General features: G+C 38.8%; 1 protein-coding gene across 2 annotated transcripts in view; it reads right to left on the bottom strand.

Annotated features, from left to right (window-relative positions):
* The window catches only part of ASXL3 (ASXL transcriptional regulator 3), a 185328-nt gene that overhangs the window by 126967 nt on the left and 38886 nt on the right, over window positions 1-19475 (bottom strand). Inside the window, exon 3 of one of the 2 annotated variants that reach the window (XM_058556962.1) lies at window positions 1770-1978. The exons of the other annotated variant lie outside the window; for it this stretch is intronic. The gene's annotated coding sequence lies outside the window, so the exon portion shown is untranslated. The remainder of the gene's footprint in view (window positions 1-1769; window positions 1979-19475) is intronic. 2 annotated transcript variants of the gene reach the window in all.

The following is a 19475-nucleotide window of genomic DNA, read 5'->3' as shown; positions in this document are numbered from 1 at the left end:
CAAGCACCATGTTATACGTGAAAGGCAATGGTAGCTAAGGTTCCATACAGCAAGTTTTGTAGACGCATTGAAAAACAAAAAAGCCTTTATAAACAGTAAACACCTGGTATTGGGCTTCAACTGCTGTTTGTCCTCAGATAACTACTAACTACCTGACTGACTTCCATGCCCTGAACCTTATAGTTTCCTAGAATCCAGTGTGGGGTATCATTACTTCATTTTCAAAACAGAGAATGAACAAATGTCCAAAACAAAGAGAAAAAATCTGAAATTCTAAACTTGTTCATCCCTTAAATGGTAAACTTCTGATGATTCAAAAATTGTTCCTTTTGTCACTTGGCCTGTTAAAGTGAGTTTTAAGAAAACTCTGGAAATTTTCAAAACAAACATTATGCGGCTACATTCCTATGTCTCTCATTTCCTCCTTGGTTTGTTCATGCCTTCTAACAGGCATTCTCTTTCTTCTTATTTTTTTCCTTTGGGACCCTACTTCAAGGCTAACATTTGCCTGCGGTCCAACATTTGACTGTGATGGAAAGACTGAGCTTTGGAATCAGGCAGACCCAGGCTCAAATACCCAATCTTCCACTTATAATTGTGTGAAGTTAGGCAAGATACCTAACTTCTCTCAGCATCAATTTCCTCATCTGTAAAACGAAGAAATAGCACCTACTTCTCAATGTTAGTGTGAGGATTAAATGAGCTAAAAAATAGAAACCACTTGGCTCAGTGCCTGACACCGATCAGTTACTGCATAAATGTTAGTTTCCTGCCCCTTTGCCAAAATGACACTCAACAGACAGTTCTAATGATATTTACAGACACATACATCTGTGTTTCTTCTTTTCAGTTCTTTACCTGTATTCTACTCTTAGACCTAACAAACTTCTCCCATGTTCAACACTCAGCAAGCTTTTCATTACCGCAGAGGAAAATAACTGAAATAATATAACATAAATAAATAAAAGCCAAGAAGAGGCACTAAATTTCTAAAGAACATGTTCAAAAGTGCAGAAACTCTAGCATATTCTCTGTAAAAACTAAAAATGCCTGAACAGTTTAAGGAGAAGGAGAGGCAGTATTTATGCTGCAAAACTCCTTAAAAGTACAGCCCAATTTGATTTTTCGTAAAACAAGGTTAAAATAATGAAGTGTTCTCAGTGGAGATAGAGCAAAACATTCACTGGGAAAAATCAGCCATCACCCTCAAGATTATTTATTTAATGTAATCAGAATACTTTGCTTAAAAGAGCCCCAAGCAAAAGGGTGAACAAGCAGACTACAACTTCAGCAAGAAAGATCATGGAGATGCAGTCAGTGTTCACAGGGAAGAAGGCTCTGGATATATACCAGAAAGGAAAATAAAATATTTCTATCTAACATTGCAATAGGATTTTCATGTGTAGATAAACTTGTAGTCAAAATATGGCCACAGTTTACACAAACTGTAATTCACACAGAGAAATCAGAAAGCACACCAGGGCCTCCTGAATTTTTACTTTCCAACAAGTCACACTTTCTCAGTTTCGATTCTAGTCTGCACCGTCACCCTGACAAAAGAGAAATAACGTATGTGAGTGACATCAATCTGGGAATCACCCTCATAACCTTCTACACAGTCATTCAAATCACACTGCCTGGCCTTCAGGTGTCCAGTTGTCGTCTCAAACCCACTCAACATGAACAGGGGAATGAGTGACAACCACAGGGTCCCATATGGGAAGACCCTCAATGTCCATTTTCACCCAACGTCACTAGCTGGTACCTACCCGGAAGGAATGAATGGAACCACTCCAATGCAATCCCAGCCACTCCTGCTAGTTCAAGCATTCGGTTCAGCATCACCTCATGACCAACACGAAAGCAGCTGAGGCTCTAATATAATCATCATGGAAAGTTGTCCCAAATCCTTCATTCGAGGAAGATCCTTCATACACACCAACGCTGTCTCCAAGCCATGCCGGGGTCTGAAACCAGACTGGAAAATATTATATATGTGTATATATAGTAAAACTCCCACAAACCATTCTTCTACTATGTCATATTTATTTACAGCTGCTTAACCCATCGTGTGTGTGTGTGTGTGTGTATATATATATATATATATACACACACACATACACATATATATATATATATATAGCCTTCTCAAGGTGAAAATATGAACATTCAAGGAAAGATCCTTTCCATAGTAGAGGGTAAACTGAAAGCATATGAAGACCTGGTGCTGCCTGGTAAGGTAGTTGAGGCGGTCCCAAATGGAACATACATTGTCCTGAAGGGAAGAGAGAAAACACAATATTGGTTTCCAAGGCTAATCCTCTAAACTTGGTACACTGGATCAAACACTTCTGATATTAGAAAACAAAAAACTTGGCTTTTTCAGGAAATAAGAAAGCAATGCCAGATTAACCCTTGAAGCTTTGTTTGGTATTACCAAACCTGCCTTCTTCCTCCTGAATCCCACTGGGTAGACACCACTTTCATAATCCTAACTACCATCACCTTGACTGCACAATCAGACTCTCTACTGATCAATGACCTCCAAGACTGACTGTACTTGCTCATTGTGCAGACAGGGCCAGGAACCGTTGAACGAATGACAACTTCAAATAGTAGAAATAATAAAAAAAGAACAATGGAGCCCCAAGAGCTATTATATGTTAAAGAGCAAGAACAAATAAACTTTAAAAATATCAATTTTCCTTCTCACTTCTTAACGAATAAGCTTTTCAAAACAAAGTGATAGACACTATACAGAGTTTTCAAAGTTTAACCAGAGAATGCACTATCTTTAGCTTCTTGAGACCTTTATCACAAGATTAAAGACTATATATTTCCTTTTTGCTTGCCCCTTTCTCCTAAACTAATATAATACTGAAAACCAACACGTTCAATCCCAGCACAAAATTTTACTAAGTTTCTCTATTTCCAGAATGTGTCTAAAATAAAATTAAATGGGTTAAACCACTGCAGCATTATTTTCTATGTACTTACCCAAATTATTATTTGCATCAAGCAAATGGCTATCTATAAGACTGCTCATCATATATAATTCCATTTAAAATTAATAGAATTCTGTCCTCTAATCTCGACTTCTCTTGCTTTACTGGCCAGACTCATCTCATCCTTGTCAGTTATGTTCAGTCTGTACTAAAATGAAAAAGCTTGGTAATGTCCATCTGGTGCACTGCCTCCTCTACCCACTCAGTATATACTTGGGTTCCTATGTCAATTATTCCACTGACTGATATTCAAATATGCAGAAACATTTTAGACAGGTTTGGACTTGAGATTTATACCAAACGTAATACTCATTATGTTTTTCTGGACACTCTCCACTAACTTCACTGCCTCTCACAAAAAGTAACACATCTCTCATAAGGAAAACGCAAAGACTGAATGGACTACCTAGGCAAAGGACTCAGAGAATATTATACCAAAAAGGATAGACCACTCGGTTGCTTAGCTCAAACCTACAGACCACTTGATGCTTAGCAATATACAATGCTTTTCCTCCTAAAGTTTTAGGTCCTCATGTTTGACATATTGACCCTCTGTTTCATAACCTAAGGGTCTGACCAAATACAGTAAGTATAAGAGTCTTCTCAAACCATCCCTTACACAGATATCAGCTAAAGATGTCTAGAAGGAATATAAAAGTTCAATCAAATAAACACTTGCTGAGATATCCTTTATGATTTAGGAACTATACAGGACATACAGACATGAATAAGATATGTCTCTAGCTACCTTGGAATTCATAGTTTAGTTGAGCGAAAGACATAGAAACAAAAAGAACGTGATAAAGATACATTAAAACCTCCCTCTGAATACAAAAGAAGGAGCCATATTTCTACCTGGGAATCATAGGTAAAGTTTCCCAGGGGAGATGATGATCGGCATCTCAAATGATAAATAGGTATTAGAGAGGCAGTGATGCTAATAACCAACAGAAACTAAGGCATTAGCATAAATGTAATTTACAAGAATCTTGGAAATCAGATCACTACTCAAAAGTAAACTAATAGTTTAATAGACAGTAAAACTATTTCAGTATGACTCTTAGTACACTATGAACATTCAATAAATATTAAACAAGCCAAAACCGTGAGAATCAGAACGACAGAGGCACACAAATAATGACATAGATTTTCCAAGTAATTCACCATTTGTCTTGACATGAGTACAGCCATATTTGGCCGCTCCATTGACCTACAGCCACCAGCACAAAAAGAAATACAAAGCTGCTTTCTGTGTGGTGGGAACTGGCCTTTTCCCGGGAACTGGCCTTTCTCCCACGGAGAGAGTTGCAAGTTGTAACATTTCAAGGCTCTTGGAGCGTCGTAGCCTGGGATGGACTGGCCATCTGTGCCGGGCTGGGACGATAACCAAAGAGAACAATGCACGTACACAACTACTGGGCTGGGACGTTAGCCAGGGGGCTCAGTGCACGTACGCCACTGATAACCATTTTGTGCATGGGAACACTAAATGCTTGCTCTGCAAACTCTGTAATTGCTTACTCTGAAAATTACTGATGGTATAAAAACTGCTGGAAACTGAGACCCGGTGAGAGTTCCACCTGTGGAAGGGACACCTTGCCCAGGACGTGTGATCCTTGCCCAGCCGCGTCGATTGACAGGGCTCTCCTGGCAGTGGGACGTGGATGTTGTGAGTAACTGATTTAATGTGAAGTAATTGATTTGATATGAAGTAATTGATTTGATGTATTCTCTTTTTGGTCAACCTGGTGTTTCTCTTTCTGGTTGATTTGTGTCATTTCTCTTCAGCCGATGTGGGTGCTTTCCCTTTCCATTCGGGCTGATGCTTTTTCCCTCTTAATATTTGACCTATTTGGATCTGTTTGCAGACTGTCGCCTTTACTATCCTCTATATAATAAAATATACCTTCAGTCCATTTGTTTGGAGTGGAAAGTGTCTTTTACGTCTCCGATCGAATCCCCGAACCTCTCATAACATAATTGGCGCTGTGAGCAGGATTCGATTAAGGAGATGCCTTTCCTATTCAAACGAAAGGTAACTGAAGCCAAGGTGGAAGAAATTCCAGGATGGAAGGACCCTCCCTTTTGCACTCTGGCTGGGGAGTGGGCTCGCAGGTCAGGGTTATGTGAAGCTTGGGATGCTCATCTGCGACGATTTGAACCGTTGGATGTGACCAAAGCTTTGCAGACGGTGGAGAGAAAAGAGAAAGATGATGTCTCTTTTTTGGCACGGCGAGGTTGGTGTTTGTTGACTGCTTATCGCCGGGCTATAGAAGATAGGGATAAGATACAGGCAGAGAAGGCACTCTTGCAAGAAGATAGGGATAAGATACAGGCAGAGAAGGCACTCTTGGAAACGGAATATCGCCGGGCTATAGAAGAGAGGGATAAGATACAGGCAGAGAAGGCACTCTTGGAAAAGGAATACTCAGATTTACAGTTGCCTGAAGTCAAGGTGGAAGAAATCCCAGGATGGGAGGACCCTCCCTTTTGCACTCTGGCTGGGGAATGGGCTCGCAGGTCAGGGCTATGTGAAGCTTGGGATGCTCGTCTGCGACGATTTGAACCGTTGGATGTGACCAAAGCTTTGCAGACGGTGGAGAGAAAAGCGAAAGATGATGTTTCTTTTTTGGCACGGCGAGGTTGGTGTTTGTTGACTGCTTATCGCCGGGCCATAGAAGATAGGGATAAGATACAGGCAGAGAAGGCACTCTCGGAAAAGGAAAATTTAGATTTGCAATCTCGCTTGGCTATGATTCAATGTCAATATCTTGCACTGGGAGATCAGGCTCATAACTACCAAACTATAGCAGAAAAGGCTGCTGTAAGAGTTGCCAAATATAAATACAGAAAGAGGAGAGGAAAGGTAAACGAACGAAAAGTTCATATGGCCATAGCATCGGCCGGTCCTAAGTGGGACCCGGACACATGGGATGGTGATATCTGGGATGATGATTCTGAAACTGATTATGAGGAAGAGGAAAAACCGCCCAAACACACAGAGGCACGTCCTCTTCGCCGTCGGCGGATGGAAATGGATGGTAATCATCCTGTAAGGAAAGATGTGATTGAGGATTTTAACCAACAAGAAATTTCTGATATTTTATCCCGGGCTACACAAAAGCCTGGAGAAGCCATTATAACCTGGCTTGTTTGCCTATATGATATGGGCGCTACAGGAATTAATCTGGATGCAGGAGATGCTTTTAAATTTGTAGTTTTGTCCAATGATCCAGTAATACGGGGAGCTTTCAGAGACTGGAGCATGAATGCTCACCCCCCAAATGATCGTGGACAAGACACTGATGGTACAACTTTATTGGCTCTTGCAGTAAAAGGAGCTCAAGATAAATACCCCACGGATGATATGTGGCCAGATACTAATAGACCATGGTATACTTTAAAAGATTGTGTCCAAAAGATGAGAGAAGAAACCATGAAACGGGCTGTGTTTCTGGGGTGTGGTGAAGCTTTAAATGAAATGACTTTAAGTGTCCAGGTGCGAAACAAGTTGATAAAAACTGCACCTCCAGCATACAAACAAATAATTACAACCCTTCTGATGAATGAAACTGAAAGCCCTATATCAACACTTGCAGATAAGATTATGCAGCTAGCAGACTTGGGAGACTGGCAGACAACTGAAAATTCTCCAAGAAGAGAAAAAAGAGAAACATTCTTTAAAAAAGATAAAATGACTCGAGGTGATATGTTTTTGGCTCTACTCCAGGCAGGAGTACCTAAAGACCAGATTGATGGAGTTGACACTAGAGAATTATGGAAATTATATAAAGAAAAAGGGCTGAATGTAAAACAAGTGAACAGAAGGGACAGTATAGAGAATGCTTCCAACCCAGTGCCTGCTGCACCTAGTGCACCACCTCCTCCCTTGGATCCTCTTATTGCTGACTTATGTGATTGAGGGGAAGGCCAAACCTCTGTATCGATTAGTGCCACTATAAGAAAAGATATTAGACCACATGTACCAATTAAAATATTTTGGAAGAATGGATCTACAACTAGTGTGAAGGCACTTGTAGATACAGGGGCGGAGGCCACCCTTATCTATGGGAATCCAACTAAGTTTCAAGGTACATCAATTCTAATAACTGGACTGGGAGGAAAAGAAATCCAGGCAGTTACCACTAATCTTTCTATGCAAATTGGGCAACTACCCCGGCGCACATATCTAGTTATGATTGTACCAATACCAGAATATATAATTGGGATTGATATTCTAAAAGGATTGACATTAAATTTGGCTGATGGACAATACCAATTTGCTATTAGAGCTTTGTCTTTTCATATTAATGCTGTAATTGTGGGATGTTTGCATCATGAAGTAGAAATTCCACCTGCCACGCAAGTGATCAATCAAAGACAGTATCGCATCCCTGGAGGACAACAAGAAATATCTGAGACCATAGAAGATTATTTGGCTGTAAAAGTCCTTCGCAGAGTAACTACAGCCTGGAATAATCCTATCTGGCCTGTTAAAAAAGGTGATGGGACATGGAGAATGACTGTAGATTACAGAGAGCTAAACAAAGTGACTCCGGCTATTCAAGCAGCCGTCCCTGATTTGATTACTCTTATAGAAAAAGTGCAATGTTATCCAGGCACTTGGTATGCAGTCATAGACTTGGCTAATGCCTTTTTCACCATACCTATACCTAAAAGTGTCCAAGAACAGTTTGCTTTCACGTGGCTGGGACAACAATATACCTTTACTAGACTTCCTCAGGGATATGTGCATAGTCCCACTATCTGCCATCGACAGGTTGCTGAAACCTTGGCAAAGGTACCTGCTTCTGATGATGTCCAAATAGTGCATTATATAGATGATATTATGATCCAAGGAAATGAAGAAGAAAAAGTACAACAACAGTTAGAAAAAGTAATGGACATACTTGAGGAGGATGGATGGAAAACTAATCCAGCTAAAATTCAGGGCCCAAGTTCAAATGTTAAATTTTTGGGAGTACTTTGGAATAATGGAAAACAAGAAATTTTGCCTAAAGCTAGACAAAAGATATTAGATTTTGCAGCACCCCGTAACAAAAAGGAAGCACAAAAATTTATTGGATTATTCGGATTTTGGAGGGCACATATTCCACATTTAAGTCGGCTCCTTGCACCTTTATATAAAGTTACCAGGAAAAAATATGAATTTGAATGGGGAATACAACAAAAAGAAGCTTTTGAAGCAGCAAAGCATGCTATTCAGACTGCTTTAGATCTATGGCCAATTAAACCGGGACCCATTGAGTTACAGGTAGATGTCATTGATCAGTATGCCAGTTGGAGTTTATGGCAAAAACAAGGTGCCCGACGTTATCCTCTGGGATTTTGGAGTCGCAAGCTTCCCTGTTCCAGTGAAAGATATAGTCCTTTTGAAAAACAGTTGTTAGCCTGCTATTGGGCTCTAATAGACTCAGAAAGCCTTACCCTGGGACATGAGGTAATTATGCGACCTCAGATACCCATCATGCAATGGATTCATAGCACGCCTGTCACTCATAAAATTGGACATGCACAAGAATTTAATATCATCAAATGGAAATGGTATATTCAAGACCGGGCCAAACCTGGCCCAAAGGGGTTGTCCCTACTGCATGAACAAGTGTCTCAATATAGCAGTGAGCCAACTGTGTCACCCAAGACTGATGTAACAGAATCTCCTGTTAAATGGGGTGTCTCATATGATCAATTGACTGAAGAACAACAAAAACATACCTGGTTTACGGATGGTTCTGCCAAAATGATATCGAGCTCACGGAAATGGAAAGCAGTTGCCTATAACCCATCCACCCAACAAACAATTGTCACCACTGGAGATAATATGAGTAGCCAATATGCTGAACTTTATGCGGTGTATCAGGCACTTCAACAAGAACAGGGGCAACAATGTCATATATATACTGATTCGTGGGCAGTGGCACAAGGTTTGGCAACGTGGATGCCACAATGGAAAAAACATGATTGGAAAATTAATGATAAAGAAATATGGGGAAAGAAATTATGGGAAGACATATGGTTATGGTGTCAAAACACAATTGTTACTGTATTTCATGTTGATGCTCACAGTTCTTTAATTTCTGCAGAACGAAAGCATAATTCTCATGCTAATCAGCTGGTGCAGATTCGTGCAACGCACAACCCAGGCTTAGCACAATGGGTCCACGAAAAGAGTGGACACTTGGGAGAACAAGCTTCATACAGGTGGGCACAACAAAGGGGAATCCTTGTCACCCATGATGATATTGCCACTGCAGTACAACAATGTCAGTTGTGCCAACAGTTAAATAAACGGGGAGTTCCACACCCCTACCAAGGTCATATCCAAAAGGGATTATTTCCCGCCCATACCTGGCAAATAGATTTTATTGGACCATTGCCAAATTCTTGTGGATATACTTATGCCTGCACTGCTGTTGATACATATTCTGGTTATTTATTGGCTATACCAGCTAAAGCGGCCACTCAACAGAGTGCCATAAAATTATTAGATATACTCAAGTTATATTATGGAACACCAAGGCAAATTCAGAGTGACAACGGTTCCCACTTTACAGGTAAGTTAATTCAAACCTATACCAAGGAAAATTATATAGAATGGATTTATCATATACCTTATTACCCCCAAGCTGCGGGCCTCATAGAACGAATGAACGGATTGCTTAAACAACAATTGAGGAAACTTGGTCATGGCTCATTAAAGGGGTGGCACAACCATCTAAGTACTGCTCTAAATATGTTAAATAACAGGCCACTAGGCCCTAATGAGACTCCTCTGTCAAGGTTGTTACCAGCAAAGATTACAGAAGTGGCAGCCGCCACCCATGAGCTTATGACCTTAACCTATTGGCCCCTGACTCAGTCTGCTAAACCGCCTTTTCGTGCCACGACCGAAGCGGCTGGATTGGATTTATCTACTGTTCATTCTATTCAATTGCCCCCTAAGAAGCAGTCTATAGTCCCTACTGGGATAGGGGTACAATTTCCCAAAAATACCTTTGGCTTGTTAAAAGGACGCTCTGGACTGGCAGCAAAAGGTATTGATGTACTGGGAGGAGTTATTGATCCAGATTACCAGGGAGAAATAAAATTTATATTATATAATGGTAGTGACACAGTACTAACTGTAGAGTCTGGGGAACGAGTGGGACAATTATTGGTGCTTCCCCTCTTGACTCCAAATGTGTCACAAGGACAACCTCCAAGTGAATTAACTAAGAGAGGAATGCAAGGATTTGGGTCTACAGATGGATGGAAACCTGGAGCAAAGGTGTGGGTGACACATCCACCCAATGCGGCTCCGCGTGCCGCAGAAGTAGTGGCCCAAGGGCCCACTGCAACACTCATAGTAATGTATCCAGGAAATGAACAATTATATCATGTTCCTAAAAATTCTGTTTCTTTGCGTGAATAGATATTCCTGCTGTGTTTACTATGCTGTGCTGCACTTCCATGTCTGCTGCAGACCTACACGCCAACTAATGTCTCCGTAGGACAACCTTTGACCCTGCACTGCTGGACCAACTGCTCTACACCAGTGGGACCTATAACCTGGACTATGAATGGCCGAGAAATTTGGTCTCAGAAACATCAAGCAATCTCTCGGTACAAGCCTATATCTGACCAGTCACGCAGAACTAGTTATAATTTCTCCATTGCTCTGTCTTCTGTTACCCTCCGTGATGGGGGCTGGTATTCTTGTATTAAATGGAAGAAGGGAAATCCAGATTCCCCGTTTCTTAAAGAAACTCGATTTATTAGCATCCTTCCTAATGCCACTACTCCTCTTAAAAACACTAATCTGTGGTTACATTTAGCTCATACAGTTCTTAATGAAACTGCTTTTTGTCTCAGAAACAGCAATAATCCTTCTGGACTTCTGCAAGCTAATCTGTTGGGTCTAGGTGTTACTTTACCTAATGTGTTACATGCTAAAGTTACTATTCCTCCTTCTGTAGTAACGATGCCCATATCAGGAGTGACCTCCACTACATGTTACTGTATTAATTGTACATATATTCCATTCTATTGTAATAAGACTATCCCTGTTAGTATTCCTACCCCCTCACGATTACCTGCTGGATATTTCTGGTTATGTGATAATGCTGCGTATTCACACATTCCAACTGACACATCTGTTGCATGTGGTATTGGTCCAATAGTTCCCCTTATAGCCGCTTTCCCTACCAAGAATTCTCGAGTGAAACGAGCACTCACTGCAGATTGTGACCCTCATGTTAACCTTCTTCCCATCTCTACTGTGGCAACGCTGGCCGCCCTTCTACTACCTGATCCTGGTCTAATTGTAGACAACCATCGTCAAATTGAACACCTTTCCTGCTTGTTGACACATGTAATGAATGATACTGTTAGAGCCTTCTTGGCTATATCTCAAGAATTACAAGAACTGCGTAGAGAGACTCTTATACAACGAGCTGCTTTAGACTATTTGTTTCTTCTTCATCAAACACCTTGTACTAAAATACCGGGTATGTGTTGTTTCAATGTATCAGATCAAACTAATGTTATCTTTGATACTGTACATGATTTGCAAGATCAAGTTAATAACATTTCATATTCTAAGGGGTTGTTTGATTGGTTACCTTGGGGTTTGGGTCCTTTATTGCGAGATAGTTTTATAATTATTGTAGTCATTGGATTTTGGATTCTTGGATGTGCCTTATGTACTTGTGTACGAAGTTCATTGTCTGTGCATATGGTGTCTTATGGTTAATGGAGACGGCCACGGCCGAATATGTCTTGACATGAGTACAGCCATATTTGGCCGCTCCATTGACCTACAGCCACCAGCACAAAAAGAAATACAAAGCTGCTTTCTGTGTGGTGGGAACTGGCCTTTTCCCGGGAACTGGCCTTTCTCCCACGGAGAGAGTTGCAAGTTGTAACATTTCAAGGCTCTTGGAGCGTCGTAGCCTGGGATGGACTGGCCATCTGTGCCGGGCTGGGACGATAACCAAAGAGAACAATGCACGTACACAACTACTGGGCTGGGACGTTAGCCAGGGGGCTCAGTGCACGTACGCCACTGATAACCATTTTGTGCATGGGAACACTAAATGCTTGCTCTGCAAACTCTGTAATTGCTTACTCTGAAAATTACTGATGGTATAAAAACTGCTGGAAACTGAGACCCGGTGAGAGTTCCACCTGTGGAAGGGACACCTTGCCCAGGACGTGTGATCCTTGCCCAGCCGCGTCGATTGACAGGGCTCTCCTGGCAGTGGGACGTGGATGTTGTGAGTAACTGATTTAATGTGAAGTAATTGATTTGATATGAAGTAATTGATTTGATGTATTCTCTTTTTGGTCAACCTGGTGTTTCTCTTTCTGGTTGATTTGTGTCATTTCTCTTCAGCCGATGTGGGTGCTTTCCCTTTCCATTCGGGCTGATGCTTTTTCCCTCTTAATATTTGACCTATTTGGATCTGTTTGCAGACTGTCGCCTTTACTATCCTCTATATAATAAAATATACCTTCAGTCCATTTGTTTGGAGTGGAAAGTGTCTTTTACGTCTCCGATCGAATCCCCGAACCTCTCATAACACCATTTCCTACATATTTAAATGCAGACCTTCTCAGAGATAGCAAAGTGGTTTTGTTCACTAAAGTCTATTCTCCCAAATTTCATTTGGTGTATTTGAAGCTTCATAATGAAATTTCAAACAAAATTTTGATGATAGTACAAATACATAGGACTCTAAGACACATCTTTTTCACCAAAAACATACTAATTAGATAATTAGCAGGAGGTACTGTCAGAATACTACACATTAACACATATAAGTTTGGAGGGTGGGAAAGCAGAGGAAATACTACATTAATATTGTACATTCAAAAGGCTAAAGGGCCCAAGTATGAGAGTGAGCTAGAGAAATACACCTTCTGAGTTACAAATAAGATCCCCAAAAAAGCAACCCATTCAATGAAAAATAATTTACTCATTCATATATTGTAAATCGGGAAAATCCCTGATCCTAGTGTCCTAACGTTAGTCATTGGCAGATACCATATTAAAAACAACTCGGGCTCTACTTCATCATATAAGAATCATTTTAAATCTTATCACTGAATCTGAGTTAAGAACACATTAACTAGAATCCCTTTTCCAACTTCTCATAAAATTTTAGGTAAAAAATTATTAAATAATATTATATACTTCTTACTGAAATGTGAACCTTTTAGCACCAGTGTGCCAAAATACTACTGGGAAATACCTTAGAATACAAATTTGACTTGACAACCCAGTCAATCTTGATTAATCTTCCCCAAATTCCTAATAATGTAGCAGTGAAATCTCATAAACACCTCTCAATTGACAGCACATTTTCCAAATTATTTTATCTTCATAATAGCCTTACGATGCAGATAGAGTTATAATTTTCCCCCATTTTATGGGAAAGATAAAAAAAGACTGAGTGACTTATCCAGGATAACACATTACGTTAGAAGCAGAAATAGAGCTAGAACTGAAATTTCTATTCACTCAATCAGAAAATATCATGTGTCTACTATATAAAGGGCACCATGGGGAAGAGAAGGATCAATGAGACATGAACTCTACCATTAAGGAAATCGCAGTCCTATTATAACAAGAGAAAATTTGAGAGAGTTTATTAGATACTACAATAAGGAACATGCATATTATGTTATAATGGAATAGCAAGGATAAAATGATCTAGAGTTAAAGAATTCTTCACTGAGGGGGTGGTATATGACATTTGACTCGGGCTTCAGAGGTGGGTGGAGGACAAGAAATGGTGAAGGTCCTTACAGGCTAAGCAGAGTCAGACAGACTTGAAAATACATAGAATGTTTGCATATAGTCAAGTATGTAGGTAATTTTTTTTCAAATGTCAAAAATGATAATACATATTTAAACTAAATCAAGCCCAAGCATGAGATTTAATTTAAAAATAGATACAGCAGAAGCTGGTAGTTGTTCCCCAATAACTACCTTTCTTTACAGTTAGGACTCTCACATTTTAGCTGGGAACATGCCTCCTGCAATAGACTATATTCTCCAGCTACCCATTCAGCTAAGTGAAATTATCTATCCGGCCAAAGGGACAAGAAGACAACTAATGCACTCAGTTTTCAGAACAAATCTATAAAGGGACTACGTGTGCCCCTTCTTCCAGCTGTTGCTTGGAACACGGATTTGGTGGCAAACCATGTTAGACCATGGCAATGAGGACAAAATCCTAAGGATAACAGAGCAATAAGACAGAAGGATATCCTGGTTCCCTAGATATCCTGATGTAGCAAAACTATCTCCTCATTCCTGAGACTTACTACCTTCAGCCTATAACGCGAGAAATGAACTTTTATTTGATTTAACCACTTATTTTGAGACTCCATGATGTCCAAACTTATACTAGCTTATATAAATAGGCTATGCTACAAAGTAAACACAAATTAAAAGTAATTTCTTGGATCTCAATTCTCAAAACCTAAGAAAAATAATCTGAAAATATTTAAATTAATTGCAAAGAGTTTAATATAATCAGCAATAAGCAACTGTGATAGGCTTTCAAATCTATTTTTAAATTTTAAACTATATAACAACCCTAGGCAGTGGAAAGGTCAAAGATCAATATTATCATATTGTAAGTGAAGAATAAGACAACATATCATAAATTCATTATAAAACGTATTTGATACCTCCAAAATGTGTTAGGTTTAACCTCATTTAATCTGTAAAATAATTACATATATTCCATACTGCATTGATATACTAAAGATCCATTTATAAAGAAAAGTCAAATGAGTTATTAATGCTAGAAAAAAGAATCAATAAACGAAAACTAGATTTTTGCTGTAAGTTCACATTAGTTGACAATTTTGCATTTACCCATTGGACTTCTCAGACTACTCAATTTTATTGTGATTACACTTAAATATTTCATTGCTATCCGTTTTATTTTTTATAGAGAACAGAGGAAAATTTAGTAAGTTAACATGAATATATTATCACAGTGTGAATCAAGAACCAGAGCAGGCTATACGAGTCCGAGAACAATGGGTACGGGATGCTGGTTTGCATCAAACTGTCTTCAGGCAAATTTATTCCCCCTTCTGTCATCCTCATATTACAGGCATCCCACGGAATAACTGGAATAAGCATGTTCAATAACATGATCAAAGGCACTGTGCCTTACTGAGCTCACTGGCTCTCTACATCAGCCCACAGAGGCAGGAACATAAGGTAGCCACAACCCCATCCCCTGTTCTCATAGTCTTCCTTTGGGCAAGGTCTTGATGGACATAAGGAGCCTATGAGGCCAGAATCAAACTTTTTAGATCAACATTTGAAGTATAAAGTACAGTACAATCTCTCTTGTACCCCTAACTCCTACCAACAGTGTTACAAATATGTACTGGAGGCAATAAAATCAGGTAATAGAGGGTGACTGGATCAATGAAAACCCATCACTTCAGGAAAATCAACTGAAAGACATGTTCCTTCTAATAGTACCTCAGAACAGAAGATTTATCTTTCTTTATACCGTCTGGTCTTCACTTACTATGAGGCTTTTGCACATTCTTCTCAAATTTGAAATGATCAGCCTCTTCTAAGTTTCAAGATGAGTGAAATATTTACTAGTTCTATTATGGTGGACAACTCATCTTCTCTAAGTCTTAGTTTACTGATCTGTAAAATAAAAGTTTAAGACTATATGATCTGGAAAGTCCTTATCAGAAACAAAATATTACAGTTCTGAGTTAAACTTCATTCACATCTTAGATTGCATCCTAATGCAAGGTAGTAGAGGCTGCTCTGAATGTCCTGTTTTAAGGAAACTTGCTTTCAAATAAATTCTCTAAAGCATAGCTTAAAGCTGGGATAGTAATGACAATAGCAAATGGCCCCTGTGTAAACTAGTCCTGACTTGACCAAAGGGGATAACTCCTCAGCTATTAGGAATTATTCAGCCCACTCCTCCCTTATCACAAGAAATAACTTCTAATAAAGGCTAGAAATTGCTTGAGTGACCAGGTGGATGAAAATTGAGTCAGGGAAAAACTAAATTTAAAATTTAGATAATTATCTGCTCCTACTCAAAATGCTACAGACACTATTTCAAAATTCCTCATCAGTCTCTTATGAGAAAAGAAGATAAGAATGTACCACTGTATCTAATATACAAACTAATTTATGAAACTTGGAAAGTTAAAAGTTATAAGTGGCTGACTAAAAAGGATGGTGTCTAAAAACAGTAAATTAAATAAATTCTAATTTAAAAAATTAACATTTCCAATATTAAGGATGGATAAAAGAATTGAACAGCAAAAAGTGTTCTAACTAATTCCAAGTAATAATTTTTGTGTTCCTGATTCAGCACTTTCCTTCTTGGGATGGAGGTGTGGGGGGATTCCAAAGTGATCTTTGCTAATCCCAACACTTAAGAATTTAAGATTTGAGCCATTCTTTAGACTATCCCACTGGCAACAACTTGTTCCAACAACTCTTCACGAATGCCATTTTTCTCTATCTAGTAACCAGCAGGTCACCTTCAATAAACACAAATTAAGCAACAAATTGAATCACCATCATACAAACACTTGTATCTCATGCAAACGTGCTAGAGAAGAACTTAGTCTTGAATTCAGGCTAGCCACAGTGGCCTGAAGGAGAACGTGCTCTCCCTGGAAATTCTATGTATGCCTTTTGTAAAAATAAAAAGGAAAGAGTGGTGCTTTTACACTTCCCAGTGAAAGTACAATGGACGGATGAGATGAGGATGGGTGGATAAACCGTCATGATGCAGATTACCAGTAACGGTAAAGTCTGATTATTCTCTGCTTAGGAAAATTTCCTCAAGACTGCAGGAATGCTGCTTCTGAAACTATACTCACTTATTTATTTGGGCCTCTTTTTCATTCCCTAGATGCATCTCCTAAAAGGAAAACAATGTTAATAATTTAGCCTCCCCCACTCCCGCCTAAGTATGGTTTAGTCAATCCCATCCATTTTTAATTCAGTTGTTTCACAAGTGTAGTAACTGCCACTCTCTAAAATTGCCTTTTGCATTATCTACATTTTGTTAGCAAATATGCTTTGACTGGTCACAGTTAGCAAGTTTCCCAGAAACAGGAGTTTCAATCAATTAGCCCAAAATCAACAATAAAACGGGTGCGAGTCCTATGAAGTCCTTGGCTCTCGCATTACCTCGGGATGTTTCCCGCCCTCACAGCATTATCTTCTAAAACAAACAGCAAGAAGTTACATTTCAAATGTCTTGCTGCTGTCCATAAGCGCAGATCTTTGCGTAACAGTCATCCTCCTCACACTGGACAAGCATAACAAACTTTGCATCCTCCAAATCTAAGTGCGTTATGCAAATGTTTTTTTCACCCTTCAACTCTATTTACAATTAGACTATAAACTGAAAGAGTCTCAACACACCTATCTACAAGATAGACTTTAATCTCAGTGAGTAATATATAAGACACTTGATAATTAGTCAGAAAAGCTGGGTGGTAGTGGGGTATGTACTTAATAGAATCACATAATCAATACTTTTTTTAATCAAAATTTTATTAGGCTCAGGCTACAAGTATTTTAAAAGGCTAAGTGCAGTTGGTTCTGAATCAGACATCAAATCCCAGGTTTGTTACTTGCTAGCTGCATGAACTTTCTCAAGTTACTTAACCTCTTCTGCCTCAGTCTCCCTATCTGTAAAATGGAAAATATAATATCTACCTACCTCAAAGTTTTTTTAAGGTAATTTATGTGAAGTCCTTAGCATTGGGTCTAATATAAGTAAATGACCAAAAAATATCAGGTACTCTTTTCATCATCAATTACCTTACTCATCAATTTTCTTGATATATTACATAAAGCATAGTATCTTGGCACTGTGCCAAACAAACTAATGGCTACAAAGATAGGGGTGGGTTATCTGAATGAGTTTATATTTGTGATACAAAGACAGCACTTCTGACATGTTTGAATATCATATCTTTTATTAAGAATTCAAGAGAGGATTTAGAAATTCCTAAATTTAAAAATTTTTTTAAATAAAAATAAAAAACCATTATGCACTAGGCTAAATCCATGCTTCACAGAGGAGAAGTTATAAGACCGCATTAAATGACACAGAGAAGAATGGTCTGGAACCACACTGCTAAATCCTCAAAAGCAGGGACTACATTTTTTTTCATCTATTAATCCAGCAACTTCTACAGTCTCAAGAACATAGCATGTGCTTAATAAATGTTAACAGAATGACTTCATGCCTTAGAGCTTCCATAAAACCCCTAGGATCTTACACAGTGAGCACAGAGCAGGCACTTAGTAGGTATTTAATTGATTAACTCCATGTTATGATATTTACATCTCCACAACTTTATTCTCATTTCTCTGATGTCCTCTAATTTGACTACTTTGCACCTGGCAAAGCTTTGCACCTACACACCTGAGTACTGTGAACCTGGCCAGAAGATGATTACCAATAGATCGAAGAGAAAGCAGAGCCCAAATACGAGCCATGCACAGCACCGAGAATAGGCCTTAACTTTAAAAAAAAAAAAAAAAAAATGTTAATAGAAATCAACTGAATTGCAGGCAGAATCCCAGTCCACAATTATCAATTTGATTTTGCCTAGGCATCTCAGGAGGTGTGGGATAAACAGTCCTTAATTGTTCTGAGAGAACTAAGATTTATTCTTAGGAATTATGCACTGTAGCTTTTAGAAAACTTGGCTTAACAAAATGTCATAATTTTTATTCCTCTGAAAACAAATCAACTATAAAAAGAAGTCCCCTTGTCAGCATATCAACTGTTTTGCATTTGAATTATGTTGTCAAGTTCAAAACAACGAAGCAAAACTAAAATCATTTAGGCATGTGGCAATTAAGAGCACAAGCAATGAAATGAAGAGATAAAGAGAAAAACATCACTTGGAAAAAAATAAAATCACCCCAGTTAAATGCCTAGTCCTCCCCAAAGACTTTCACCTGCATAGGATACTTAGAAAGACCCACATACAATGTAATTTTATATCCATTTCTGCTTCTATTTCTGCACTGAAATATTTATAGAGTGCTCAGTATTTCTGGAGTAAATTATACCTAAATCTTGATAAAGCTGAAATCACCTAAATTACCTTTTTTGTTCAATTATTTGGAAGAACGGAGAAAGAAACCTTGACAGAATAAAGAGATGTATTAAGGAACGGCCATTTCATAGCTATAATTGCATACCTTAGTGAATATTGATGCCTTGAGGGTTATATGCAGTCACCACAGCTATTTTTACCAAAGGCTTCAAATAAAATCCAAATCATTTTATGTTACGTGAATATACACATTATATTTGAACATGAAACTTAAGCCAAGTATTCTATTGGTTTATATGTTAGGAATAACATATGAAAACACATATTAGGAGTATGTAAAAAATAGAAGCACAGTTCAGTGTTAAGCAT

The sequence above is a fragment of the Diceros bicornis genome, chromosome 16, assembly GCF_020826845.1.
Source record: "Diceros bicornis minor isolate mBicDic1 chromosome 16, mDicBic1.mat.cur, whole genome shotgun sequence".
Taxonomy (NCBI): domain Eukaryota; kingdom Metazoa; phylum Chordata; class Mammalia; order Perissodactyla; family Rhinocerotidae; genus Diceros; species Diceros bicornis.
The sequence above is the reverse complement of the archived record's forward strand: the minus strand, read 5'-3'. Positions and strand labels throughout refer to the sequence as shown.